The following is a 16099-nucleotide window of genomic DNA, read 5'->3' as shown; positions in this document are numbered from 1 at the left end:
GACTGAGAGACTGATCTGAACAGGTAGAAAGGCCACAAGTCCCCAGGTGGTAAGAGGAAACAAACTGCAACTGGCAGACGTTTTTTCCCTTCTCTACAGAAAATTAAAAGAGGCATCTTCCAATTCTGTGCTGAGGACACGTGGTTCTGCCTTGAGGTAACCAAGGTGTTTTTCTTATGGAAATGTTTTTCTTAGGCTGTGTTAATGAAACTATGTATTTGCTTTGGAATTTGCCTTTCTTCAAATGGTGCCACTGTTGCCGGTGGGGGGAGGCGGTGGGGGGTGGGTGGATGACGCACCTCTCGCCACGCTATCTCAAAAGTGCATACTGTGTGTTAGGGGCCTGGTGAAACTCCTGCAGCCTTGAGGCGTCTCTCCTATCTGATTAATAGCTTGCTAAGAGACAAAACACCTTGCGAAAAACTAGCAAGAGAGCACTGTTTCTGTCCCCTTCTGAGTCTATGTCAGAAGCTTGCACTATCTCTATTATAGTTTAGTAAGACTTTGCTACATAAGAAGCTCCATGTGTCAAGCCTCATCTCTGACCTGAATTGAAATCCTCTCCTGGGGAGGTCACGAATCCAGACATAACTCACGGCTCGCAGCAGCAACCTTTCAGAAGTGTCACCATCCCTGCCCCCACCTTCAGACCTGTGGCTTAGAGATTTAGCACAAGAAAGGGGAAAAGATAGGACATAGAAACCAAGCGGTCCAAAGTTCCTCCAAAAATATGTGATTTCTTTGATTCAGAGTGTGGGGGCTTCCCAGGTGGCTCTAGTGGCAAAGACCCCGCCTGCCAAAGCAGGAGACATTAGAGTCTCGGGTTCGACCCATGAGTGGGGAAGATCCTCTGGAGGAGGACATGGCAACCCACTTTAGTATTCTCGCCTGGAGCATCCCCTGGATGGTGCTGAAAAGAAAGACCGAAATGGAGGGACACGGTGCATTCATGAGTTGACAGACTCAGGTAAAATATCAATTGTTCTCATATTGCTGTATGATTTAATGCAATTTCAATCAAAATCTCAGGACGATCTTTTGTGTACATCCAGACTAACATTTGAAAAGTTATGTGCAATTGCAAAAGAACTAGAATAGCCAAAATACTTTTGGAAAAGAGAAATATTCAAGAATTATTATGATGCTAGAATAATCTTGACGTGGTACACAATCAAGAGAGAGGCACACCTCTGTAAATTATCAGTTGCCCATCGTTTTGTGGTCAATTTTATTTTAAAAAGTCCTTTTAACAAACGGAGTTGAAAAAATGGACATTTAGGATATCTACCTTAGATTAAAGAAATTTTATTGTTACATGAAAACCCATGCACAGATGTTTATAGCAGCTCTGTTAATAATTTCCAAAAACTAGAAGTAACTTAGATGTTGAACATTGTCCTGTTACAGCTTGGCTAATGGCTGACAGCTCAGAATTAAAAAAAGCAGGGACCACTATGATATCAGAAGGGGATGACAGAAAATGAGATGGTTGGATGGCATCACGGACTCAATGGACATGAGTTTCAGCAGACTCCGGGAGATGGTGAGGGACAGAGAAGGCTGATGTGCTGCAGTTCCTGGAGTCACAAAGAGTCGGACAGGACTGAGTGACTGAAGAACACAGCTATGATATCAAAAACTGGGTCTGTTCATGAGGAAAGGGAGGAGAAGATTAGGAAGAGGGGTGGGAGGGTGATGAAACCTAAACCATTACTTTTATTTCTGAACACTTAATGATATTATTTTTATATTCACTTAAAATGTACATAAATGGCTTCATACTCTTATAGTGTACCACTGTACTTTTTGTCCAATGCTCATTTTCTTCCTTGTTTGAGTGAAAAAACAAAGAATGTGAAAGCTGTGCTAAAAAGCAATTAGGAAGAGACTGGTAGCTTTGACTAAATCATTTGTATCAGTAAGGTGGCTAGAGAAAGTTAAGGATGAGAGCCCTTTTTGGTTCAGAACAGACCACAAAAAGTTAGCGTTAGCCCTTCAAAAGAGCCTGAATTAACTTGGATCAAGATCAGTCGGTGGAGCAGTTTATGTTGTGCATGTGTGTGTTAAGTCGCTTCAGTAATGTCCAACTCTGTGTGACCCTATGGACTATAGCCTGCCAGGCTCCTTTGTCCATGAGGTTCTCCAGGCAAGAATACTGGATTGAGTTGCCATGCCCTTCTCCAGGGGATCTTCCTGTCCCAGGGATCAAATCCATGTCTTTTATGTGTCCTGCTGGTTCTTTAACACAAGTGCCAGCTGGGAAGCCCAATTTATGCTGTGCCTTGTTACTTTTTCACATGTCTTCCATCTCACAGTAGCAAGAAAAGCTATTAACTTCTAGGTTGGTTATAATCGATACTCAAAGGACAGTCTCTTTTTTATTCGGTATTAGCTGGTCTACCTCAATGGTGAAAATACCAACCTAGGAAGCTTGACCCTGAGTTCCAAAGGTCTCTCCAGATAATAAACTCCTGAAAGTGCCTGCTTCCTCTTCCCAGTGTATTCCATGCCAGTCCCGCCCACTGACCAGGTCCCCAGGGATTGGAGCCAGTCACCTGGAGCCCTCTCCCGGCACCCCACCCCCGCCCCCAAGCTCAGTGAGACTGTAGACTCCTCAAGCAGAATCATACCCTGGATTAAGTCGTGATAAGATGATCTACTATAGCTTTCCCCAACAAAACAGAAGACTTCTCCCCTGTCAAAAGGCAAGTAAACCTTGCACTCACCTGAGATTATACTCTGTACTTAAATCTCCATGTACTCTAAGCTTTAGTGAGGCAGAACAAAGTGTTAAACAGAGGCCGCCTTAGCAAATCCAGAGAGTATTCATTCCTCCTTGCGGAACACAGCAAGGAACAGCCCAGTTAAGTAAGAAGAGTAGTCACGCAGGAGTCATCAGCACGAGGTCCAAGAGGCAGACAGGGACACCGTGCAGCTGACACAGGGAACTCCACAGCTGCCCTCAAGTGCTGGCGTGGCTGGAGAGTCACGTGACAGGCTAAGGAGTGGACTTCTGAGCTCTAGTGGGCCAAGTCTTAGAAGTGGTAGAACTTTCCAGGAGGACCCGACAGGGAAACAGGGCAGAAGCTGAGTGTAACTTGTAAACATGTCTACTGATCCCTAGGCCAACTCTTAATCTTTCTAAAAGGGTCTGTTTAATGGGTGTGGTTCCCCTCCTGGCCCCTTGGAAGTGAAAGTGAGCTCAGTCCTGTGGGACTCTTTGTGACCCTGTGGACTGCAGCCCACCAGGCTCCTCTGTCCATGGGATTGTCTAGGCAAGAATACTGGACTGGGTTGCCATTCCCTTCTCCAGGGGATCTTCCCGACCCAGAAATTGAACCCAGGTCTCCCGCATTGCAGGGAGAAGCAGGCAGAGGCTTTAACCTCTGAGCCACCAGGAAGCCCAGGAACCCACCTGGCTCCTTACTTCAGTGTAAACATTGCAGTAGTTTAACCCAAGGAATATGAGTTTGTTTTGTTCAGAACACTGAGCACACTGAAAGGCAGTTATTGGATTACAGGGATCTCTACTAGCCATGCTAAGGGCTTGGACTTCACTTCAGGATTTTTGGGAGGGGCAGTGAGCTTGCTCAGAAAGCAAGAGACTCAGGACGGGCAGGGGTTCCCTTAGAAGGGTTTACGGTTGTCTAGAAATGACAGCTGAAGGCCTATTTGTAGAGCTGGGTTGGGGGAGAAGGCTGGAAAGAAACTCAGACAACTCTTGAGACCTGCTAAATGATAATAAGCGGGCAGGCAAGGTGACCTCCTGGTGCCTGGTGGGTGGATGAGGGTATCCGTGGCCAAGATGACTGAGGGAAAGGATGAGTCTTTGGAAATATGTGTTTTAGATGGAGGAAATCAGGGGAGGGAGGGGAAATCTGCAGAGGACAGGGAGGTAAGAAGACAGAATGTGTGCCTGGAACTCTGGGAATTTTCTAGGCAGTGGACAGATTGTGGTGGGGGGTGGGAGAGTGGTGTGCTAATGAACTGGTGGTGGTGCAGGCTCCACTAGGCTGAGTAAGAGGGGGACAGGGGAGAGAGAAGGTCTGGGAAGGACTCCTGAGGGAATTCCCCCTGTGACGGGCTCAGAGCAAGTCAAGGGCCTCTTGAGATGGAAACCTCTGAGCTCAGATGGGAAAGAGAAGAAAGAGCCAGATGTGCAAAAAGCAGGTGGACAGACAGCACCAAGGACCTGGGCAGTGTGTCGAGGGACCTTAGGGTGCAGGACACCCGGCTGGGTGGAGACACGGTGGAGGCCAGTAAGGCCGAGCAGGAGCGGCAGGGGGGCTGTCCACCTGAGACCAGAGCCAGGTGGACCCAGATCTTGCCAGAAGCACTGCAGTCTGGGCTCCAATCAGACTCACCTTGGGGCTTTATTAGAGGCAGGAGCTCTGCGCACACAACTCTGGAGCCAAAGAAGTTTGTTTTCATAGTCACCTCTGCTTGAATATGAAATGGTGTGGTAGCAGCAGCTTTCAGGAGAAAAGGAAAGTGGCGTGAATAAATAGTACTCATGTGGTGGTATTCCATAAGAAGATACAAACAATAGTAAAATTGGTATATTATGCCAGTGTGAATTTCCCAGTTTGATAATGCCTTATAGTTTTGTAATAAGATGGCACCACTGGGGGAGGCTGCACCACGGGTGAAGATTTGGGACCTCTGGATCATTTTGCCATCTTGTGGTTTATGTAAGATTGTATTAAAAAAATAACCCAGCTGCCTAAAGTTCAATCAGAAAGAGGCTGCGGAACTACCAGGAAAAGGGGCCCAGGATTCTGAGCCAAAGAAACACAAAGTTCCCTCTGGCTAGAGCGCATATTCCCAGATCCTTACCTTTGAAGGCGATGCCCTTGTGGGCCCCAGTGACCAGCGTCATGTGGGTGTTGGATGACATAGCTGAGGGCAGGGGCGCTCCAGGCGCTTGGGTGGAGTGCAGAACCGACCGAAAGTCATCTGCGGCGCGCGCTGTGGAGGCCGGTCCACAGGCAGAGAAGCCAGCAAGAACTGGCTTCTAAGCTCCGGCACTGTGATTTGTAGCGAAAGAGGCTTCGGTCCCCAGTTTTCCCTTCTTAGGAGGGGCAGTCTGTTTCTGAAAGTTTAGAAACACCGCATCCTGAGCGTACCCCTCCCCGTGTTGTGCCCACTGTTGTTGATGCCACCTCTGAGCCATACATGAGCCAAGCGGTGGTCTGCGGGGATGGAGAGGGGGTTTCCCCAGAGCAAAACCAGACGGTGGTGAGTTGAAATGGTCTGAAGATTTAGAGCAGTTTGAATGAAGAAACTAGTGCAGGAGAAACCCCAAAGGAGAAAAACAAGTGTTGACAATTTTCTTGGGCATGCGCCTGTCATCCTCTGCAAAATGAGGATGCTTGCTTTTTTCTTTAATACAGTGAAATGATTTCGACAGGGTACCTGCTTCTCAGGACTCACTTCCTTACTTAGATTCACTTCCTTACTTCAGAGAAACTCAAGAGAGGGATTGAGAGAGAAAAGGTCCCAAGAGCAGGTTTCCAAGTGTGGGCCCAGTACTCAGCTCTGTGGGATCCCAGTGCGCCCCCACGTGGGCGAATGTGTTTATGAAACTCTCCTTGTGTGCCAAGCCTCTTGCCGGAATGTTTTTATTCATCTTGCATAACTCCTGTGGGTGCTAAGTGTGTAATTTTAGGTTTGTCCAAGGAGGATACATATATGTTCTTTTTTTGCTCTCAGTGAAATCTGTGCTCACAAAGGTCAACTGAAAATGAATCAATCTCCAAAGTGTGTATGGGGTGGACAAATAGAACTCTCCCACCCACCTTCTTTAGTGTAATTTCAGTGCATTTAATCCAAGTGTGTTTGATTAGTGACTTTCAGATTTATGCAGAGCTGCGATTTCATCATGACTCAGCTTTTCCCAGGCACAGCTTGGCAGAGCTGCCAAGAATGGAGGCAAAGATCCAGAGGATGCAAGGAAAGTTTACTAAAGACTTAGAAGAATCACAGAACGAACAAACAGAGGTGAATTAATACACTAGAATTAATAAGTAGAATAACAGAGGCAGAAGAATGGATAAATGACCTAGAGGATAAATTGGTGGAAATCCCACTGCCTCAGAACAGAAGATACAGGAAAGAATGAAAAGAAATGAAGACAGCCTAAGAGACCTCTGAGACAGCATTAAACACATCAGCATTCACTTTATAGGGGTCCCAGAAGGAGAAGAGGGAGATAAAGGACCTGATAAAATATTTGAAGCGCTAATAGCTGAAAACTTCCTGAAAGCAAGAGAAAGCAAACAGTCAACCAAGCTTAGGAAGCGCAGTGTCCCAGGAAGGAGGAACACACTGAGACACATAGTAATCAAACTGACAAAAATTAAAGAGAGATATAAAATATTAAAAGCAGCAAGGAAAAAATGACAAATAACATACAAGGGAACTCCCATCAGGCTATCAACTGATTTTTCAACAGACACTCTACAAGCCAGAAGGGAATGGCATGATATATTTAAAGTGATGAAAGGGAAGAACTTACAACCAAGAATACCCTACTCAGCAAGACTCTCCTTCACATTTGATGGAGAAATCAAAAGCTTTCCAGACAAGCAAAAGTTAAGAGAATTCAGCACCACCAAACCAGCTTTACAACAAATGCTAAAGGAGCTTCTCTAGCCAGGAAACAAGAGAAGGATAAGACCTACCTATTGAAAATAAACCCCAAACAATTAAGAAATGGTAATAGGAACATTCCCAAAAGGTGTCCTTTTCATTATAGGAGACTGGAATGCAGAAGTAGGAGTCAAGAGACACCTGGATTAACAGGCAAATTAGCCCTTGGAGTATAAGATAAAGCAGGTCAAAGGCTAAAAGAGTTTTGTCAAGAGAATGCACTGGTCATAGCAAACACCCTCTTCTAACAGAGAAGACTCTACACACGGACATCACCAGATGGTCAACACCAAAATCTGATTGATTATACTCTTTGCAGCCAAAGATGGAGAAGCTCTATACAGTCAGCAAAAACAAGACCGGGAGCTGACTGTGGCTCAGATCATGAACTCCTTTTTGGCAAATTCAGACTTAAATTGAAGAAAGTAGGGAAAACCACTAGACCATTCAGGTATGACCTAAATCTAATCCCTTAACGATTATGCAGTGAAAGTGACAAATAGATTCAAGGGATTAGATCTGATAGACAGAGGGCCTGAAGAACTATAGATGGAGGTTCTTGACACTGTACAGAAGGCAGTGATCAAAACTATCCCCAAGAAAAAGAAATGCAAAAAGGCAAAATGGTTGTCTAAGGAGGTCTTACAAATAGCTGAGAAAAGAAGAGAAGCAAAAGATAAAGGAGAAAAGGAAAGATATACCCATCTGAATGCAGAGTTCCAGAGAATAGCAAGGAGAGATAAGAAAGCCTTCCTCAGCGATCAATGCAAAGAAATAGAGGAAAACGATAGAATGGGGGAAGACTAGAGATCTCTTCAAGAAAATTAGAGATACCAAGGGAATATTTCATACAAAGATGGGCACAATAAAGGACAGAAATTGTATGGACCTAACAGAAACAGAAGACATTAAGAAGAGGTGGCAAGAATACACAGAAGAACTATGCAAAAAAAGCTCTTCATGACCCAGATAACCACAATGGTGTGCTCGCTCACCTTGAGCCAGACATCCTGGAATGTGAAGTCAAGTGGGCCTTAGGAAGCATCACTACGAACAAGCTAGTGGAGGTGATGGAATTCCAGTTGAGCTATTTCGAATCCTAAAATATGATGCTGTGAAAGTGCCGCACTCAATATGCCAGCAAATTTGGAAAACTCTGCAATGGCCACAAGATTGGAAAAGGGCAGTTTTCATTCCAGTCCCAAAGAAGGGCAATGCCAAAGAATGTTCAGACTACCACACAATTGCACTCATCTCACATGCTAGCAAAGTAATGCTCAAAATTCTCCAAGCCAGGCTTCAACAGTATGTGAACCATAAACTTCCAGATGTTCAAGCTGGATTTATAAAAGGCAGAGGAACCAGAGATCAAACTGCCAACATCCACTGGATGATCGAAAAAGCAAGAGAATTCTAGAAAAACATCTACTTCTGCTTTATTGACTATGCCAAAGCCTTTGTCTGTATGGATCACAACAAACTGTGGAAAATTCTGAAAGAGATGAGAATTCCAGACCACCTGACCCACCTCCTGAGAAATCTGTATGCAGGTCAACCAGCAACAGTTAGAACCGATCATGGAACAACAGACTGGTTCCAAATCAGAAAAGGAGTACATCGAGGCTGTATGTTGTCACCTTGCTTATTTAACTTATATGCAGAGTACATCAAGTGAAATGCTGGGCTGGATGAAGCACAAGCTGAAATCAAGATTGCTGGGAGAAATATCAATAAGCTCAGATACACAGATGACACCACCCCTATGGCAGAAAGCAAAGAGGAACTAAAGAGCCTCTTATTGAAAGTGAAAGAGGAGAGTGAAAAAAGTTGGCTTAAAGCTCAACATTCAGAAAACAAAGATTATGGCATCGGGTCCCATCACTTCATGGCAAATAGATGGGCAAACAATGGAAACAGTGAGAGACTATTTTGGGGGGCTCTAAAATCACTGCAGATGGTGACTGAAATTAAAGGACGCATGTTCCATGAAATTAAAAGATGCATGCTCCTTGGAAAAAAAGTCATGAGCAGCCTAGACAGCATATTAAAAAGCAGAGACATTACTTTTTGCCATTTAGTTAAGGCTATGGTTTTTCCAGTAGTTATGTATGGATGTGAGAGGTGGACTATAAAGAAAGCTGAGTGCCGAAGAATTGATGCTTTTGAACTGTGGTGTTGGAGAAGACTCTTGAGAGTCCCTGGGACTGCAAGAAGATCCAACCAGTCGATCCTAAAGGAAATCAGTCTTGAATATTCATTGGTAGGACTGATGCTGAAGCTGAAACTCCAATACTTTGGCCACCTGAAGTGAATAACTGACTCACTGAAAAAGACCCTGATGCTGGGAAAGATTGAAGGGAGGAGGAGAAGGGGATGACAGAGGATGAGATGGTTGGATGGCATCCCCGACTCAATGGACATGAGTCTGAGCAAGCTTCGGGAGATGGTGATGGATAGGGAGGCCTGGTGTGCTGCAGTTCTTGGGGTCAGAAAGAGTCGGACACGACTGAACTGAACTGAGGTGGTATTGTGGTCCCTTCCTGGTATTGTTTTTGGCTTGAGGTGACCCAAGCCTTAGGTTTACAGGCTGTGTCGTCAATGGTGACTGCCAAGAGGGTTTATGCCAAAGGGGACCTTCCCAGACTGGTACCCCCATCCCAGTGGTGAACCCCTGCCAAACCATGCCTCCACATGTTCACTCTCCTGTGGGGGTCACTGCTCTTTTCCTCTGAGTCTTGGTTCAGGCAAGGTTTTGTTGCGCCCTCCAAGACTGGAATCTCTGTTTCCCCCAGTCCTGTGAAAGTCTTGTAATCAAATCCTCTGGTCTTCAAGGCCAGATTCTCAGGGGATTCCCAGTCCCTTTGTTGGATCCCCAGGCTGGGAAACCTGATATGGGGTTCAGAACCTTCACAACAGTGGGAGAATTTCTTTGGTATCATCGTTCTCCAGTTTGTTGGTTGCCTACCTGATGGGTATGGGACTTGATTTTATCATAATTGTTCCCCTCCTACCATCTTGCTGCGGCTTCTTCTTTATCTTTGGACACGGGGTATCCTTTTTTTGGTAGGTTCCAGCATCCTTCTGGGCTTCCCTGCTGGCTCAGCTGGTAAAGAATCTGTCTGCAATGTGGGAGAACTGGGTTCGATCCCTGGGTTGGGAAGATCCCTTGGAAAAGGGAAAGGCTACCCACTCCAGTATTGAGGCCAGGAGAATTCCATGGACTCTATAGTCCATGGGGTGGCAAAGAGTCGGACACGACTGAGTGACTTTCACTTCCCTTCACTTTAGCATCCTTCTGTCGTTGGTTGTTCAACAGCTAGTTGTGATTTTGGTTCACAAATAAAGATTCTTGCTTACATATATAACGTTTGGTTTTCTTTTTCTATAATTTGCTCTTACATGTTTTCTATCATCATAGAAATTATATATGACAACTTTATGTCTTTTGTTGTCTGATATTAGTAAGTGTCTCTAAAGAAACCTGATTGTATCGTTAACTTTCTTTCCTTCCCTCCTTTCCTGGCTTTAAAAAAAAAAAAAGATAGATAATCTTATATTGAGTTCCTGTTCTCAGCATTTAATGTGTGTATGCTGAGTTGCGTAGTCGTGTCCAACTCTTTGAGGCACTTTGGACTGTAGCCTGCCAGGCCCCTCTGTCCATGGGTTTCTCCAGGCAAGAATACTGAAGTAGGCTGCCATGCCCTCCTCCAGGGGATCTTCCTGGCCCAGAGATCGAACCCAGGTCTCTCATGTCTCCTGCTTTGCAGGTGGATTCTTGACCAGCATTTAATACTGCAGCTCAACATATTATGACAGGAGGCTTTCTATAGTGGGGCCACACCTGAGGGACCCCTTTCGGCAGCGGACGTGAAAGCATCTCGGGAGCCACACTAATGTTCTTTACAGCTTTCCGCTGTTTTCTGCTCCTCTCCATTTCAGCTGGTGATGGGCGCTCCCCGTTATCAGTGGTCCATCAAAAGAAGATTGTTTTAGCACTTTCCAGAGACATTATATTCCTTGGGAAAAAATCTCTGTGCTGCTGTCAAAAGATGTATTTGTCCCCTGCTTTTTAGCAACTCTTATTCTTTGAACCTTCCCTTTATTATGAGGTAATACTGAATAATACACCCATTTAAAGCATACATTTCAATGGTTTTGATATGTTCAAGTAATTGTGCAACCATCACCTCAGTTTTAGAACAGTTTCATGACCCCACCTGTTCCCCGCCCCCTCCTCGCAGATATCCCAAACCTATTAGTAGTTGCATCCTTTCCCCCCAGCCCTAGGCAACCACTGATCTAATTTCGGTCTGTTGTTATGCCTATATGGAACACTTCATACGGATGGAGTCATAAGATATGTGCTCTTTGTGACTAACTGATTTAATTTCACATTGTGTTTTAAGGTTTACTTGTTTTGTAGTATCTCATTGGCTTCTGAACTTCACATTTAGCAAGTCTGATTTTTGATGATATTTTATATTGAACTTTTAGTTTGCAGAAATGTTTATTTCTGCAGGTATTAATTGAACATTATGAAATTGATAGAATATTGGCTTTAGAAGTCACTTTTTAAAAATTATAAGTAATTATAATTGCTGGGTTGGAAGAAACACAGGCTAGAATCAAGATTGCCGGGAGAAATATCAATAACCTCAGATATGCAGATGACACCACCCTAATGGCAGAAAGTGAGGAGGAGCTAAAAAGCCTCTTGATGAAAGTGAAAGAGGAGAGCGAAAAAGTTGGCTTGAAGCTCAACATTCAGAAAACGAAGATCATGGCAACCGGTCCCATCACTTCATGGGAAATAGATGGGGAAACAGTAGAAACAGTGTCAGACTTTATTTTTTTGGGTTCCAAAATCACTGCAGATGGTGACTGCAGCCATGAAATTAAAAGACGCTTACTCATTGGAAGAAAAGTTATGACCAACATAGATAGCATATTCAAAAGCAGAGACATTACTTTGCTGACTAAGGTCCGTCTAGTCAAGGCTGTGGTTTTTCCTGTGGTCATGTGTGGATGTGAGAGTTGGACTGTGAAGAAGGCTGAGCGCCAAAGAATTGATGCTTTTGAACTGTGGTGTTGGAGAAGACTCTTGAGAGTCCCTTGGACTGCAAGGAGATCCAACCAGTCCATTCTGAAGGAGATCAGCCCTGGGATTTCTTTGGAGGGAATGATGCTAAAGCTGAAGCTCCAGTACTTTGGCCACCTCATGCGAAGAGTTGACTCATTGGCAAAGACTCTGATGCTGGGAGGGATTGGGGGCAGGAGGAGAAGGGGATGACCGACGATGAGATGGCTGGATGGCATCACGGACTCGATGGATGTGAGTCTGAGTGAACTCCGGGTGATGGTGATGGACAGGGAGGCCTGGCGTGCTGCAATTCATGGGGTTGCAAAGAGTCGGACACAACTGAGCGACTAAACTGAACTGAACTGAACTGAAAACATTTCAGTGTTCAGAATTTTTACGTAGTAAAACATTTCAGTGTTCTATTTTGCTCATCAATACTTAATATAAAAATTTTGTTTTAAAGTGCTAAGAAATGGTTGGTGTAAAATATATACTCTTGAGAGTCCTTTGGACTGCAAGGAGATCCAACCAGTCCATCCTAAAGGAGATCAGTCCTGGGTGTTCATTGGAAGTACTAATGTTGAAACTGAAACTCCAATGCTTTGGCCACCTGATGCGAAGAGCTGACTCATTTGAAAAGACCCTGAGGCTGGGAAAGATTGAGGGCAGGAGGAGAAGGGGACAACAGAGGATGAGCTGGTTGGATGGCATCACTGACTCAACGGACATGGGTTTGGGTGGACTCCGGGAGGTGGTGATGGACAGGGAGGCCTGGTATGCTGCAGTTCATGGGGTCGCAAAGAGTCGGACACAACTGAGCAACTGAACTGAACTGAAAAAGTATATATTCTGTAATACCAAATTTGTGAAGCTATAAAAGTCTTCAGTACCTTAAGTAATTCATATCTAAAACAAAATTTTACAGATATAGATTCCCCATTGCCAATTTTAATTTTAAAATTAAAGCTGTGTATTGGTAACTTTTTGTTCCATTACAGATTAGTCAAACTTAGTGATTAAACCAAGAAACATTTGTTTTCCCAGTTTCCATGGATGAGGAATTTGATATTGGCTTAGCTGGGCAGTTCTGGCTCAAGGCTCGTGAGGTTGCAGTCAAGATGTCAGTTGGGGTGCATCTTCTAAAGGCCTGACCTCAGCTGGAGGATCCCTTCCAAGGTTATTGGCTCATGTGGCTCTTGGTTGGAGGCTTCACCTTTTAGCCAAGTGGACCTTTCTGTAGGCTCCTTGGGCATCCTCAAGATGTAGCTACTGGCTTCCTCCAGAGTGAGTGATCCAGGGGACAGTGAGAAAGACAGAAGGCAAAAAGGGTCTTTTATGACCTAGTTTCATAAATTACATACCACTACTCTGCCATGACTGTTGGTCACACAGGCCAATTCTGGTCTAATGTGGGAGGAGACTACAAAGGGTTTGAATAGGCGGCGGGCGTCAAGGGACCGTCTTGGCTGGCTACTGTGAGTTGGAAAGTCGTCTGACTCCCCAGACTGACAGTCCCAATATAATACGACGTCAATCATCAGGTAAGGATTAGGTCAACTCTGGTCTTATATGTGTTTTTAATATTTGCATGTGTGAACTTAAAGAATATGGCACGGATCATATGAAAATACATTTTTTGGGTGTGTGCTATGTGGAACAACTTCAACCGGGGATGGAACTCATGTTCCCTTCATTGACAGCTTGAAGTCTTAACCACTGGACCACCAGGGAAGACCTGACAATACATTTTATATTTGTGTGTGGATGACAGATTTGAGTCCTAGTGGAATAATCATAGTTCACACAAGCATAATGAGGTTGGGTGGCCATTGAGGATCTGGGCTCTGACATGTCCCTGTATCACTAAGAACTGAATCTTTCGGAACTGTATCAGATCCAAAGGAACACCTGCTACCCTCAACCTCGTTTTCTCAGATTCCCACTTGCACCTTTGTAAACATTGCAGAACTGAACCAACCCTTGTTTAATGGAAAAAAAAAAAAAAACCCTTAGTTTTTTGCCAGCTCCAATTATAATTCTTGGCAAACAACTTCTGTAACTGTGACCTTACTTTTTTTGCCTTTATATGCTTCCTTCTATTTTGTAGTCTAGTGGCACACAATTAAAGTACTTCTTGGATCTATGTCTCCCGGATGCAGTCCTAATAAACCCCAAAGATTAATAAATCTTTCCTTATTTCAGGTCTTTGTTTCTGAGATTTTGGTTTACAATGTGTGTATGTGTGTATATGAAAGTGAAAGTCACTCAGTCATGTCCAACTCTTTGCCACCCCATGGACTATATAGTCAATGGAATTCTCCAGGCCAGAATACTGGAGTGGGTAGCCTTTCTCTTCTCCAGGGGATCTGCCAGACCCAGGAATCGAACTGGGGTCTCCTGCATTGCAGGCAGATTCTTTACCAACTGAGCTATGTTTTAAAAGTTTGTGCATTTAAGGCAAAAATTCAACTTTTGAAAAAAAAAATTAGAAATTGTATACTAGCAATCACTAGTCAGTCTTATAAATTGAATCCTGAAGGAGAATTGTAATTAGTAGAGTAACATCTTCACATGCTTGAGGAAAGACTGCACCATTATTTTGAAAAAAACAAAACAAAACAAAACAAAAAAACAAAAAAACAAAACCATGCTGCCTAGTTTGGTAGTCACCAAGCACTTGACATGTAAACAGTCTAAACTGTGATGTGCTGTAACTCTTAAAATGTCAAGACAGGACTTCCTTTGTGGTCCAGTGGTTGACAATCTGCCTGCCAATGGAGGGGACATGGGTTTGATCCCCGGTATGGGAAGATCCCACATGCTGAGGAACAGCAAAGTCCATGCACTACAACTACTGAGCCTGTGCTCAGGAATCTGTGCTCAGGAGCCTGTGCTCAGGAGCCTGTGCTCTGCAACAAGAGAAGCCACTGCAGTGAGAAACCTGAGCACTGCAGCGAGAGAAACAAGGAACTCACAGCACATCCAAAAAAAGAAAAAAAGTTAAGACTCACTACAACAAATTATAAATTATCTCACTAATTCCATTCTCATTACATATTACAGGGATGATGTTCTGGTTGTGGTGGGTTAAATAAAATATGTGAACAGTAATTTCACCAATTCCTTTTCAGTTTAATGCACTTCATGTACATGGCTGAAATATCAGACAAGAGATGCTTCCACAACCAGAAGAGGCAGAAAATGCTTTCCAAGAGTTCACTGAATCCTGAAGCATGGCATTATGCTACAGGAATAAACAAACTTATTTCTCATTGGCAAAAACGTATTGATTGTAATGGTTCCTGTTTTGATTAATAAAGATGTGTTTGAACCTGTCAACTAAAAAAGATGCACAATGTGAGAGTTGCGAGTTAAGTTTTATTTGGGGCAAAATGAGGACTGTGGCCCGGGAGACAGCATGTCAGGTAGCAGGCCAGGAACTGCCAGCACAGGTCATGCACGATGGCAAGGCTGATGCCCTTGTCGCCTCCAGTGACCAGCACCATGGGGGTACTGGACATGGACATGGCAGGGTGCATGGGGTCCTTTCCAGTTAGTAGAGCTTACCAGGCTGGTGGCCACCCATAGTGGGACAGAGTGGGAAGCAGACGCCCATCACAGGCAGAAAAGCCAAGAACTGTGTTGCCAGGTCCAGTGCTGTGACTACTTGAGGAGGAGAACCCGCCCCTTTCCCTCCCTCCTAGGAGGGGCCAGATGTTCCAGAAGGTTCCTAATGACCACTCCTGACTGCACCCCTTCCTGGCACAGCATCCTGAGCCAAACCAGGACACAGCCTTCTTTTGATCCCACCTCTGAGATGCAGTGTGGTTTGCAGGGTGGAGTGGTGAGCGTCCTCCAAACAAAACTGCTTGGTGAATGGTCATTAGGGGACTAGGGATTCCTGGCAGAGGAATAAAAATCATTAGAGGTGCTGCATGCATGCATGTGTAGGTTTCAAAAAGAGGAAGGAGTACAGTTACTATCTTGTGCTGGGTCCCTCAGTTCAGTTCAGTTCAGTCGCTCAGTCGTGTCCGACTCTTTGAGACCCCATGAATCGCAGCATGCCAGGCCTCCCTGTCCATCACCATCTCCCGGAGTTCACTCAGACTCATGTCCATCGAGTCCAAATGCCATCCAACCATCTCATCCTCGGTCATCCCCTTCACCTCCTGCCCCAAATCCCTCCCAAAATCAGAGTCTTTGCCAATGAGTCAACTCTTCGCATGAGGTGGCCAAAGTACTGGAGCTTCAGCTTTAGCATCATTCCTTCCAAAGAAATCCCAGGGTTGATCTCCTGGCAGTCCAAGGAACTCTCAAGAGTCTTCTCCAACACTACAGTTCAAAAGCATCAATTCTTCAGCGCTCAGC

At 44.6% G+C, this 16099-nt stretch overlaps 1 pseudogene; it reads right to left on the bottom strand.

Annotated features, from left to right (window-relative positions):
- The window catches only part of LOC102172942, a 37023-nt pseudogene that overhangs the window by 9803 nt on the left and 11121 nt on the right, over positions 1-16099 (bottom strand).

Source organism: Capra hircus, chromosome 1, assembly GCF_001704415.2.
Source record: "Capra hircus breed San Clemente chromosome 1, ASM170441v1, whole genome shotgun sequence".
NCBI classification, from domain to species: domain Eukaryota; kingdom Metazoa; phylum Chordata; class Mammalia; order Artiodactyla; family Bovidae; genus Capra; species Capra hircus.
Note: the sequence above shows the minus strand (reverse complement) of the source record. Positions and strands in the feature narration are given on the sequence as shown.